Raw genomic sequence first — 14,331 nt, forward strand, 5'->3', positions numbered from 1 at the left:
ATTTATTTATTTATTTATTTATGTGTGTAAAGTATATTCATGTACATATTTATAACGAAACAATAGACATTAAACGTTATTTGAGCAAACATTGCTTGTGGAATGCAAGTCCCATTTAAAACCACAATATAGTTGAACACTAGTGATGGAACCATAAGAAATGATGGATTAGTAATTATCAAGTACGTTTTTTGAAATTCTTTTTTACTTATGAGATATAGACATAACAGAGTAAATTATTCATGAAAAATGTGATACAGGAGAAAGAAGAACGTATCCCCATAGGAGAGCACGAAATTGTGTAATGTTTCTCTTTGATTACTTTACGAAGTAATATATATTCAAATGTGTAATTTAGTTGGCATTAAGAACAATAATAAATTCAGCAGAAAAGTCGTGTACTTCGTAAATTAATAACGAGAAGTACGAAATAGAAGGAAGGAGAAGACTATCCCCACAGGAGAGTAGGAAATTGTATGCTGTGTTTCTTTCATTACTTAATAAAGTAATAAATATTAAGGTTTATAACTCGGTTGGCATTAGGACCAATAATAAATCCAGTAGGAAAGAAAATATTTTAATAATACATTCAATGCGAGCAAAATACTTTTCGTATATTAATAGACACGCTGCCAACATTTTAGACGAGTCTCGTTTGGAAACTCCCCTAATCGAAATAATTCACGAAAATAAATTAGCGTTTCATCCACATTTTGCTGGTGCTCTCGTCGGTAAAGCTGACTCAGCGAACCTTCTAGACGCGACTAGATTTTGACCTAACCCAGCTTTAGATTCTGATTGCGCATTATTCAACATGGAATAATAAACGATCGGTGATCTATGTGTTCTGAAAGTATCAATTTCTAATTCTTTTATTTGCAAGGTCAGAGTCTTTTATCTAGCCTTGGTTATTTTAATTGCAAATTAGTCTGTTTATTATGAGGCCATTTGGAGCAATTAGAGGATCAACGGCTTAATTTAAGTCTTACTCGACTCGAAATTTCATTTAAAATTAAAAATTCTGGAAAAAAATGGACATGAATTTCGCATAAGCTCGGAAAATGTATCAAAAGTCATGTCTCCAGACGATTGGCTAGAAAATTCTGACGACTATCACCTAAGTAACCACATCGACTCCACAACCTAATAGCCATACGAAATTGATCATAGTTTTTAGGTGCTATTAATTTATAATTTTTTGAAGTACAGTTCTAGTAATTGCTGCAAGGGGTTGATCTTTCGTGCAAAAATGAATGAAACACGTAGAATAAAACTGTTCCTTACTATATTTGCGGTTATTGGTTACATCGGTTGGTTATACTCTATGATCAATCTGAATAATGAAAGATGTGTTCTACTATGAAATACACAAATCAGGTGAAATGGTCACGACAGATCGTTATCGACGTCAATTGATCAATTTGAGCGATGAATTGAAGCGAATGAGCCGGTTTATTGGTCAAGGTAACCACCAGACCATATTGCTCGACATCGCTCAACCACACGTTGCTCAGGAGACGAAGGACGTCATCTTTGATGAATACGCTCGCATGTATTCTAGACTCGATCCTGTTTGATTGCCACCTGCTCTTATCGCTTCAAATATCATCCTTGTAACAAAGTCGATGATTTATTTTATTATTTCAACATTGCCAAATTCTACGGCAATGAAATACGGATGCTCCGTAAAAGGTGAAGAGAAATCCTTGTCAATTGTTTGTCTCGTTTCGTAAAAAGGAAACTCCTTCACACATGGAAGGTAATTGAATCGATAGTTGTATTCAATTTTCTTGGGAACACTAGAGACACTGGAAACTGCAGTCTGAAAAATTTACAATGCTTTTAGATATCCTAAATGTATTTACTTCAATGACACATAAAAAAAAAACAAATAATTTGCTGTCTCTTATTCTTTCTTTTTTTCGAATTTTAGTTTTCACTTTCAAACTATCGACTCAATCACCCCCCGAGTACTCGGGACAATAAGTATTCTCAATGGTCGAAAAAATCGCGACCACCTAACCCTCGCGTTTAATGTATTTAGAAACGGGATAACTCACGTTTCGCCGTACGAAAGAACCGGTTTCGTTACTTAAAAATTGCTGTAGATAAATGTTATCGTAGCAGAAGTGAATACGGCGCGACTTCGATAATAGACCCGGCCAAGGAGAGACTATCGCTTTACCAAGGAAGCGACTTACTTTATCTCCGTGCGTATTTTCACTGATAATACCGCTTATTGTTACAAAAACTACGCGTTACGTTTTCTTGCTTGTAGACTAAATATTGGCCCGCGACGCTGGGAACATTTGAGAAACATTATTTTCATTGCAAACTCCGCCGTCGTGAATTTGAATCCCCCGTCCAATCGGGGACGTCGATTATTTTGCGCAATTTCGCGCGCTCCGGCCCGCGAACGAAACGCAGCTGCGACGATAATTGCCGGGGCTTAGCGCCGCGGAAAATAGCAGGGAATTCCGTGGCACTTGCCCGTCGCGTTGACTTTCGCTCCAAGTATTTGCCAGGACGTGTTTAATTGCTTCGCGAGTGCTCGGTGATCCATCGTCGTTTCGATCGGCGAAGAAGCGTTTCCTTGAAGCGTGCGGCTATAAAAACACGTTAGGGAGGGTGGTTTTGTGCGAGCGGCGCGTTGTTCGGGGTGTTTGGGATGTAGGCCGCGGGGAGAAAATGGCGAGGAGCATTCGCGAATGTTGGCGGGTGTAAGGATACAAACGAGCGTGAAAGAATAAGACGGTAAGAGACAGGGGGAACGTAACGAGGCACAAGGAAACGAAACGTGATGAAATGGCCTGTTTAGCTGGAATATACGCGACGCATCGTGAAAAGGCAGGAACGATACAACGGGATATAAACCCCTTTCCCGTGGTGGTGTTGGTTCGTTGTGGCCTGTACGGACCTGCTGGTGGACCGACGAGGGTGGAAGAGAATAAGAGAGGGTGGCAAAGAGGGTGTGAACGGGTGCGGTGGTTTGGCTCAAAGGACGTTGAAGCCAGAATGGGACGCGGACGTTGTCACGATGGGTGTGAGATGGCTGATATTCTCTTGTTTTTTCTTTCTTTCTTTTTTTTTTATTAAGGAGGACTTCCTTTCTGTCTTTCTTCCTGCTTTATTCCTTGTTTTTTCGTCTGGTTCTGTCTTGTAGACGGGTAATGTACCCTCAGCCCGCTTGTCCTCGTTCATTTCGCCGACGGCCAGCCGGAGTAAACGCAGGCGGATAATATTATAATTATTTCCACGGTACCACAGGTCATCCCCGTGCTTTACATCGACGGCCTGCGCAATTTCAATATCAATACACCGGAGCGTCGATTATCGCAACTTCGATCGAGCAAAAATGTCGATTATAAGAAAATTTATTATCATGTCCATTGTCTCGAGCCGTTCATTTCCTATCGTTTGATGCTCTAAAAAGATCTTCGGTTCATCCATTAACATTAGCACAAGTTGATCACAGTATCCAGGTGACGTTAATTTATAATTCTGAAGTACCAGTTCTAGTAATTGCTACAAGAGAATGATCTTTCGTCCAAAAATGAGTGAAACATGTACAATAACAATTTTTCTTACTACTTTCAGTTATTGGTTACATCGTTTGGTTATATTCTATTATCTATTGATCGTTCAATTGGTCTGTGATTAGGATACTCTTCGTTATATAATAAAAGTATTTTTATATGGTGAAATCAATGAAATTAATATTTCCTTAACTTTAGTTGATAGTCAAATCATTGGAGTTGTTTGCATCTTTTTGTTTCATTCGGTACGAATCACAAAATATTATGCTAGTTTTGTGTGTTGCCTATACCTATGGATAATAATAAGTAAAAGTAGAACAGAATTATCGAAGAATTATTTTGTTGCATCCTGTTTTACTTTTGCTCGTCAGTATTCAAATTAATACGACCAGGAGTAATAAAAGCATTCTGTGATAATATTTCCACATTTTCAATATTCCATAAAGTATCGGAACGCAATATGCACAGTACGTTATACAATAATGGCTAAGAGTAAAGAAAACGATGAGGAAATATATAAAATGATTTCCTCTTATAATAAATAAACTCTATAAAATAACTAACTAATTATTGAAGTAAAAATACACTATTATTCATCGCGATGTAATAACAAATAAATTAGAGTAAATAACGGTTTATATAACGCTGACCTTTCTACACTACGGTTTATTAAATTTCGACGAGCATTCGTGATCCTCTACAGGAATTACGTAATTTAATCATAGGAAATATTGATGCGTTTCAAGCCAACGCGAAAATCCATCGATGTAAATAAGAATTGATTGTAGTAATTATAAATGAATTAATTTAGGCAAATAATAGGTCGTACATATGATAATATTATTATGTTATATATTTATTACGTTTCGACCAGCATTCGTGGCCCTCTTTAGAAATTACGTAATTTAATCGTAGATTTGTTATTCAAGCTATTATTTAACCGATTTAATTTATTTACATATCATGGCTACTACAATGTTTCTTATTTACATCGGTGGGTTTTCACGTTTCGATTCAACACTTCGTGCATACGGATGAACGAAATCTACGATTAAATTATGTAATGTTCGAAGAGGACCATTGATGCTGTTTCGAGCGCAATAAATGTACGTTATAATATTACAGTCATAGTCAACATTCGAAATAAATAAAAAAACTTTTATAAAAAAAAAAAGAACATCCATCATTGAATTACTTACGTACAATATTTAACAAATGATACAATTTGCACCCTCTTAAAGAACGTTAACAATATCTCGATATTAACGTTAAAAATACAAAGGATATATTACATTCTTCCCGCGTTCATGTTTTACTCCTCCCTCCCAGACAATTATAACGCGAGTACGTGTTCTTTGTAGAGTCCATCTCTCTGTCTAGAGTTTCTGCAGAAATATACTTTTAAAACTAATAGCAAAGTAACAAGCGACAATTAAGGATCTCTCTTCCATTGATATAACTTTTCACTGAACTCTTAGCGGGCGTCAAGTTTCTAATTTCATGTACGCTCGTTCCCCTCGAAACAAGGATTCCGTTCTTGTTCCGTTTCATCTTCGTCCATTCTGTTCACACCACCTCACACCCTCCGCCCCCGCGATGCTTTTAAGGAGACGCCTCGGTAAATTATGTCACGGCTATTTTCATAAAAAGAATTGGCCATATTTACGTCATTTACCACGGCGTGTACCCGTATTATCATTTCCAATGTCGACGCCTCCCGTACCGTCCGCATTCTTCGAAAAAAATCATTGCGGACAGCATCCTTTTTACATCAGCCTTTCGCATTCTCCGCCGAGTATCGCGTTTTATTTTCCCTCCGCTCCCTTTTTCCTTTCTTTTTCTCGTCTTCCCAACTTCGCCTCAGAATTTCCTCCGTTCCCTTTCAGAAGCGTAATAACTATTCTTATTTGCTAGCTAGCAATCTTGTTTGTTCTCTTCTGGTTCTTTCGCTTCCCCTTCCGTTCTCGCGCACTCCACGGTATATCCTCGGAATGTTGAATGGACTTTCTGAAGGATGCTCGTGTATCCACGTTCGTCCGACTTTTCGGGGCCAGTTTCGACCGTTGTTTGCCTGCACGACAAACGCTTCGATAAAAGTTACGTTCTTGCTGTATCGTTACCTGGACGCACCTGCGATCCGTATTTCTTCCTCCTTCTTCTTCGATCCGATCGATCGCAGGATTGACGATGATGCTTCTCACGATGCCGTGATCTGCTCGTCTTTTTCGTCATTGGAAATAGGTCCTTTTCTAGAGAAAGAACGGTAACAGAGATTTGGTCAAGAAGACACGCGGTAACCTTATTACATCGATTCAGAACTCTTTCGAAACCGCTGAAACGGAACGCGCCGTCCACTTGACGCCTTTCAGATAAACGGCGAAATGAATCTATCACACGTAACAGAGAATGGAGCATAACAAACGCAGAATGTGGCACACTTCTGTCAGGGAATCTCTGCTGATATTCCCCACAGCAGCTCGAGCGTTCCCGTTACACCGTAAATGAAATGCATATCCGCTTACTATTCATGCAAGAAGGATTCTGCCATTTCGTCAATGGATCGTATTGATAGTTATCGATGCTGTGTTGCGTTTACGACGTTTCGCGATTTCAGGCAATATGTACAACTCGAAGATTGGATAAACATAGCAGGTCCTGTTATCGAAGTGTAAATATAGGATGGTCATTCTGGGTTATTGGTTTCGTTATTTCTACAAATTTTTAATAATATTTAAAGGAAGTTCACTTGGACTTCACGTATAATTTTACTTTATTTTTGTATTTATTGATAGGTCGAATCACTACTACAGTTTTATCATTTAACGTGCTGCCATTAGGCGTTCTATTAGGCTACGCGTAAGAGGGTAGAAAAAGGTTGGTTTGTTTCACGTTTCAAGAATTTTCGACCTTCTTAGTCCTATGATTTACTCTAGGACCATACGTACTTTCATACCACGTATTATCATTAGGCGTTCTATTAATTTACGCGTTCTGTTGGGAGCTGCAGACTCGAGATCGGTTGGGCTTCAACTGTCTGACTCGTACTATTCACCTTCAACTCAAACTCCGTACCACGTGTCTAATACGTTGTCACAGGTTAAAGGGTGATCCAACGTCCAATCATCCCCAAAGAGCCCACGAATCGCTTTTCCCGTGGACTTTGACTTCAACTTTGAAACTTGAGTCCCCAGAGTGCTCCCAATAATCACTAGTAGTACCACTTTCTCGATCACAGCAACGAACCATGCAATCAGTGTCCCCTATCCACGTCCTCAGAACTCGCACAGAAACGTATCCTCTCCCACAACCACCAGAAATTTTTCCCATCATCGCCTTCCATAAACGAACCAAAGCGCGATACAGCCCCGACGCGAAAGAAAACGAATCCGTTGTAAAAACAATAACGAGGACGGTATCAGACCGCGTGCGCCGATAATACATCATATCGGGGCGCTCCGTGAAAAATGGCTCCACGTAGAAACAATTTCCTGTAAAATATCATGGATCTAATAAACTGGAAGCTTTGCTCTCTCAATTTATCGGCTGCGATCTGCCGATCGGCCGCGTCCAAACATTTTGTACCCTCCGACGACGGATATACGGGGAATTAATCAAATTGCAATTTTTTTCCGTTTTTTTTCCCTTTTTTTTTTTGTTCATCCACCAATCATCGGCTACGCGGTCGCCCAGGCAGCGTCGAAATTACGAAATTATTGACCGGGCGCACTTTGCTTTGTCGGCACCGGCGTCCGCCTTGTTTCAATTTTATCGGCGTTGCTCGTTTCAGCGTGAACAGCGATATTACGCATTAGAGATTACGGATTGGCAGAGGGTGGAGACAGCGCGTTACGAACAGCCGGCCCGGTCTCGCTCGATGCGTTTGTTTTGCAGAACCATCGGGCTTGGTGCGTTCGAATCGATACGTACTTCGCGCTCCCATGGAATTATGAGCATTACCCAGGCGCACCGGGGGTTTTATTTGTTTTGAAGATTTATTTCGAAAATCCCGTCGCGCCGAGTGCATTATACGTATAACGCTCGGGCATTATGTTGCATCAACCGTATCTTCGCGAGCGTTTCGCCGATTGTGCGAGCGCGACTCATAACTTCGGAGACGTGTATGCCTGGGAGCATTCGAGTTTAATGAGATTTAAATAATACGAAGTGTTGTGCACGGCTGCCAGACCGAGATCGAGAGGCGGAAAACATTCGAAGTCTGAGGACTGATTTACGCGTTTGTCGCGTTTTCCGGGAATGAGGTTTTCGTCCTTTTTCGATTCCTTTGCGCCGGAGTCGTTCGCTATGGAGTTTAGCGTTTTTTAATAGCGCGAGAGGAGTGGTTTCGGCTTTATTTGGTAAGCGTTCGAGATGTACTTGGTAGATTTACAGTGCGAAAGTCGTGGACCATTATGTGAAGTTATTTAGATGTTATTGAACGTGTTTGGGATTATTTGAACAGACCTCGAAGAAAAGGGGAGCCAAGAAATATCGATGAACGAGATATTAGGTATAAAACAATTTATAAATTGTATAAAAGGCAAAAGGAGCACTAAATATTAAATTCTCCTTTGAATTTATACTAATTTTATCTAATTCGCTGTACAGTACACTGTTACAATAAGACAGGTAAAATAGAATATACAAACTAAATGAAAATTTGTACTCTTTCTTTAGCAGTAAAAATGTAAAAGATGTAACGTACCATAAGTGCCCTATCTCTTGTATTACAGACAACAAGAGTGAGAGGTATCGTACATATCAGATCTGGATAACTTTTAATTGGAGAGTGACTGAAACCTGAAAATAAAATATTTGGAATATTTTATTACAGTTATTTGAAAATAAAGACAGTTCCAATCCATTTGAAAGAATTTATTCGAAGATAAAGACAGTGTCCAATCATGTGAAATAATTTATCTGAAAACAAAGATAGTTCCAATTCATTTGAAATAATACCTTTCTCATAAAACGAGTTATTTCGTTATTGATTCATTTCTAGTCTATGTCAGACCATCCAGTGGTATTTAATAATCCAGACATGTGTACCATGTATAAACTGCGATGCTTTCGAATTAACCCGGTGAACGGAAATTAAGCACCGATATAGGTGAATCGAAAACAAAAAAGCTCACACGTGTCATCGCATCGGGGTAATTAATATCCATTTCAGTCGACAAGCTACACGTCAGTCCACGATTGACTGATTCCTCTTCTTGTTTTTACGACTTTCGATAACCGTGCCTCGGTGTTTATACGAATATTTCCATCTACGTTTGTCACTATGTTGACATTACGAAGTGCAATGAATGGCCTTTCACAGAATTAATTACAGAATCTCCTTTAACAGTGAAAACTCATAACACAGTAAAACGTATTGGCGCTGAGTACGTATGCTTAATTAGCGTCACTCATAATGGCATCAGGTCTAATTAGTTTGACCGTCGTTGTTCATTTGTTTACTAATTCGCTAACGGCTGAAACTTTTAACGTATATGAATAACACAACAACATCAGTAGGTTTCCCTGGAATTGTTACCGTAACATTATTAATTAAAAAAATTCTATAAATTGCTGGCTTGGAAATCAATCGGACCGCGATAACAATTTAATCAAGTCACAGTTACGTAAAATAACGAAGGCAAAGTAGTCCGAATGAATGGAATTTAAGGGCACGAAAGCATTTAATTGAGCAAAATGGAGCGTAGAAGTTAATCATTCGAATGACGTTCAAGTTCACAGAATGTTCATTAATAATTTTGAATAATCGGGTTAAGCGCGGGGTAATTCTATTAGATTCTAAGGATTTGATATTAAATTTCGGCGTGATTGGATCGTAATTATAATTTCATCGTTTCAAAGTTTCATTGGTTTCATAATTATGCATTTGTAGAAACATCTGTTATAATTGTCCGGTAAAATCTTGTATTTGGAACGATACGCAGATGGAATTACCGCGGCATGCGTTAACTTTTCGCGCTCCGAATTATTTTTGGCTTCTGTGAAAAATTACATGTAAGGAAGAACAATAACTTGGATTACTTCAATTACTTTTTTTAATTGATGATACAAATGATCTACAGTGGAAGATCATCTGACGTTAAGTAGACCAGGAATAACTGTTTTATGTTACAAGAGGTGCTCGAATTGGAGCAATCGTTGAACTGCTGAAGCCCTCGCACTTCTTATCAATTCATTTGATTCTAATGTACGCTGCGATGATTCGATGATTGCAATATTGCGTCGATGCAACTGGACACCTCTTATGATATAACGTTGGAACATTCGTTCTTAATTCCTAAATAAGTTACGCGTTTAATATTTGTTGCTCTACGGTCAACAGTTACCGTCATGTTTTGGCCTACTCAGACTGTTCAACCATTAATTTTTATTTGTAAAATTAATTTGTTTTTTCTAAAAAGCTTGCCTTCTCAAAAAACTAAAAATTTCATTCAATTCTAGTAAAATTCTTGGTAGCATGGTACAAGATCGCCTACAGTTCTTACATAGATTACCATTTTTTAGAACCATACAGTTTCACTACACGTGCGAAACATTTACTTTAGACATTCCGTATCGTCAGAAATAATTAGAGTCCCCATTTATACGTGTACGGGTTTCACGTGTAACACGTAAAGTCGTGTAGAAATTCCTGTACTAAATACCGTTGTACATGTTACACGGATACACGTGTATCCTACGGTTATAATTATTCTAAATTATTCTTCGCGTGCAAAGAAACAAAGAGTTTATTAATTACACGTGCACGAGTGTAATTAACACACGCGTTTTCTGATATACGTGTCTCGTAAACGTTTAAACCGGATACACGTGAAACGTTTACCCGTGCATCGCATTGCACGTGTTTCAGGCGAGAGCTCTAGAAATAATTCCCGAAGATCGCAGAAAGCACCCTTTCGACCTGAAAGTTGATAACCTGCTCCATAAAGTCGCAGTGACGCAAAAGGCGAAAAAGGTGAAACCAGATTTAGGAAACGTTCAGATATACAAGCTATCGTGACGTCAGATTTCGACCCGAGGGTTAATAGACATTTATTGTGCAGTTTCCGTTCAAACTCGAGTATCGTGCATCGAATTCGTTCGTTTCACCTCCACCCATCGTTTAAACGTCTTAGCGTCAGCGTTGAACGCCGAGCGTTGGCAACAGTGGCATTCCCAGACTGCTTGCCGTGCCGATAAAAGCAGTGTATCTTGCGAACGCCAAGGAAAAGTGCCTTTAGACAGCCGAGGGAATTTACTTCGAGGGAGAGCGTGCGATAGGCATTCCAAAGAGGTGAGTTGATAAAATGCGTATTACCGAAGATTTACCAATTTACGTGCTCGTTCGCGAATAAAACCAACAGAACGGCCACGGGGAATCGAACTTTACCAAATCACCCGCGATTGTTCCAGCAGTTTTATTGCGGATGATGGTTAATGCTCGGAAGGGGCGAAGAAAAATCGACGTAAAACCGCAATTGCGCTAAAATTAGCGCGACCACAGCGAAAGAGCTGCAGAATATCCGGTGAGATACTCAGTGAGCCTCACCCACCTGTTCGCCAGGTCATTCTGAACAAAAAATGTCGTATACCTTATATAGGTTCATTTCATTTCTTTGGGTAATTGTGTGAAAAATGAAGTGAACATGTTTCGTGTGGAATTATAATTGTGAGGTACTCTTGCATCCTAATCCAACTTTCGGTTACTAAAAGGTATTCCGAAAACGATATAATAGACTTGTGATGACGAAATCATTGTATCGCAAGTGGTTTGCGTAATCTTCCAAATTTCTGGGAATCAATCAAATTTCACCATCGTGTCTAAGAAGTTACTTTGTCGTATATTGAGATTTTACTATTTCCTAAGTACGAAGAGAAGCTAGAAAAGCAGGAAGAGTACTTCAACCGTCGAGATCTGAATATACACTAAGCTAAATAAAGAAAAGTGTGGCAATACTCATAATAAAACTATGGGTTTTTAACTCACGCGATATAAGTTAGTTTGGAACACGAATCCGAGTTTCAGCCACTCGTTATTGAATCGCTGTCGTCGTATCGTTATTAACGACGCTTCCCGACGATTTCGCGTCGAAGTTATCCAGTCGCAGTCACAGTCAACGTCTTCATTGGAAACGACGGCTGATCCGATCATTTATTTTACGCGAGGACTCATTTCTCGTCCATTACGCCCAGCCAAGATTTATGTATTTTCGGGGATAGAACTGTACTATCTGCTTTATGACTCGGCAGATGAGCGGAATGGCTTTTCCACCCTTGCGCCGCAACCACCCCGTGATTCTCGTCCTATGTACTCCCAAAGGAGTCCTTTCTGGCAACGACCACTGCGCACCGCTAAAGCATCGACAACTTTTAATGCTCCCTTTTGATTTTCCGTTCTCCCTTTAACGTTCCTTCGTCCGGCTCTAGGAGTCGTTTTGCTATTCTTTTTCGCTTTATTCCGCTTCTCCTTTTAATTGGTTTACGTTCTTGTTCCCATTCGCCGCCGTTGAGGAACGAACGAGCGAAACCCGTCGAAGAGTGGGCGATATTCAATTCGCGAAAAAAAAAAAAATGTCTCCCGTATCTCGAGTAATAATTTTCTCTCGTTTCGACGCTCGTACGAGGAATTTTTCTCCTGGATAAGATACAATTTCATTCTAACGAGCGTACTTACGAATGGACGGGAACTGGTCGAAGTTCTAGCCCCGCTCTCGTTCCGGTTTGGTCTCTTTCCTCACTTTTCGATTATCTGACGATTATCCTCGGATGAGATAAAATTTTCTGTAATTTCCGCGAATATTATCGGAGTTCTTTCAACTTTTGTCCAGGTACACAGTAGACCCCATCAATGTCTACAAATTTATCAAAAAGCTGAACATTTCTTGGTGTTCGTAAATATTCAATTCCGTGTGAGTAAATCGATTTTATTAAGTAAATGCCTTCATCGAGCTCTCTGTCATAAGAAAAAGAATGTTTTCATGAGAACGAAGTAATTCTAAATTAACCCTTTGCGCTCGAGGCCTTTTTTTCTGGTATCTGTCAGCAACTCGAGAGGCTTTCTTAGCATTCTATTGTCACGAATGCTAAGCTTAGATTGACTTCGAAAATGAGATCTCTAATTTGAGATTTGAAAATCAGGTCACCTTTGCCTCAACGACAATTCCAAAGAAATTAAACCTAAAGGAAACCTAGTGGCGACTGAGAGTCACCTCTCGAGTGCAAAGGTTTAAAATAAGTGACATTTCTTAATAAATTTGTAATTTTGTTTACACACTTATTCCAATTGAGGAATAGTTCGCGTAATAGTGAATGGGGGTGTATGTTCGAATGGTAAGAAACATGGAAAGCTGTTAGTCGGAAAGTCTAACTCGAAGAAACGCACCGGTGTACGCCTGAGGAGTTTTAAGAATATCATTAACCTCGTTTGCGAGCCATGTGCATAAAATATCTACTTTATCGAGTAAATTTCTGATTTGCGTTTGTTGATGGAAAATTCAACGACTGTACAGGGCGATCCCCGAAACTGGGCCAAACCGAGACGTTTTTCTAAGGGTGGTTGCAAAAAATTGATATAGGGAAAAGTTCAATGTCGCGATGGGTTGCTGATTCTTGACGATGAGATTCTATTTTATGCAACGGTAAAAGCGTAGTGTGCGTTTTGTCTTGTTTTTTTTTTTTTTACGAAATCATTCTTTTTCATTATTCTGGAGATAAAAGTATTAAGGTGCGATCATGTAAAACTTCGTACTTGACGAGAGATTTTATGCTTCATTTTAGGAAATTTCTTTCTTAGCAGGTGTCGACACGTTTCGCCATGACTGTTTAAATATCTTATTACTTGCTCCATTGCATTACAGTAATTCCATTACAGCTACACTCGCGCAGTTGTTTTTAATTTTAATTATCGCGCTATCTTTACAATTTCTCTATTGTTTGACACTTTGCTGGGATCCAATAAACGATTTTTGTCTAAGATTGAAAATCTTTTTATTTTCGAACAGGCGAGATTCATGTCCCGTTGTATGGTGAAAAATCCTGCGAGGCGATGAAATGGGTGGGCAGTAACAGAATAAATATGTTAAATAATTTAAAAAATAGACACAGAAGACTAGCGAGTGCCTGGAAATTTCGAAATTCCCACAATCTCGTTCCATAAATATCCACAGTAGAACAGTAGCTATCAAGCACCGATTACAGGATATTACATTTCTCTAAACCATTGAGGGTACCGTTTTCGTTATATTACCACATTTATTGGCTAGGATGCAGCACCACAATAAATACTGTATCCGGGCCGATCTAAAGCGTCTGTGGCAACCAATCGAATCTTTCGAGGAACGCGTACAAAGGGCCGCCTCTTAGCGGCGATTTTCGCAGAATGCTCGATAAGATCCGTCGACCAGGCAAAGCTATGCACGCTAATAAAACAGCCACTTTTGATCCTCTCCCCCAATCCCCGCCCCTCGATCCGCAATTTCGATGGACGCGAACGAGAGCGGAGTGCTCCAACGAATTCCAGGTGGTTGTCGAACGGAATTCGTGGGAGTTTGGCTGGCCTTTATCTTACATCTTTCATGAAGATGCAACGGTCCACGAATGGTCCAGCGGACACGTCGATGCGCATCCGTTCCAAGATAAGCAAGTTCCTCTGTCATCCATATCGTCCAGCCGTACGTTTCCCCGGGCATCGGGATGAAAGTAAATATTGGATCTGGACGATCGTTTTCGCTCTCGATCCGTCGCCACCGGGGTCCCCCCGAGCTCAGACGTCGGGCAAAAATCGTAGCTAGATAAAAAT

The 14,331-nt window shown here is 39.7% G+C and overlaps 1 protein-coding gene across 1 annotated transcript in view; it reads left to right on the forward strand.

Moving 5' to 3' along the window:
• Positions 1–14,331, forward strand: part of LOC128891349 (B-cell receptor CD22) — a 446,690-nt gene that overhangs the window by 4,920 nt on the left and 427,439 nt on the right. The gene's annotated exons all lie outside the window — the stretch shown is intronic.

This window comes from Hylaeus anthracinus, unplaced genomic scaffold (assembly GCF_026225885.1).
Source record: "Hylaeus anthracinus isolate JK02 unplaced genomic scaffold, UHH_iyHylAnth1.0_haploid 12001, whole genome shotgun sequence".
Taxonomy (NCBI): domain Eukaryota; kingdom Metazoa; phylum Arthropoda; class Insecta; order Hymenoptera; family Colletidae; genus Hylaeus; species Hylaeus anthracinus.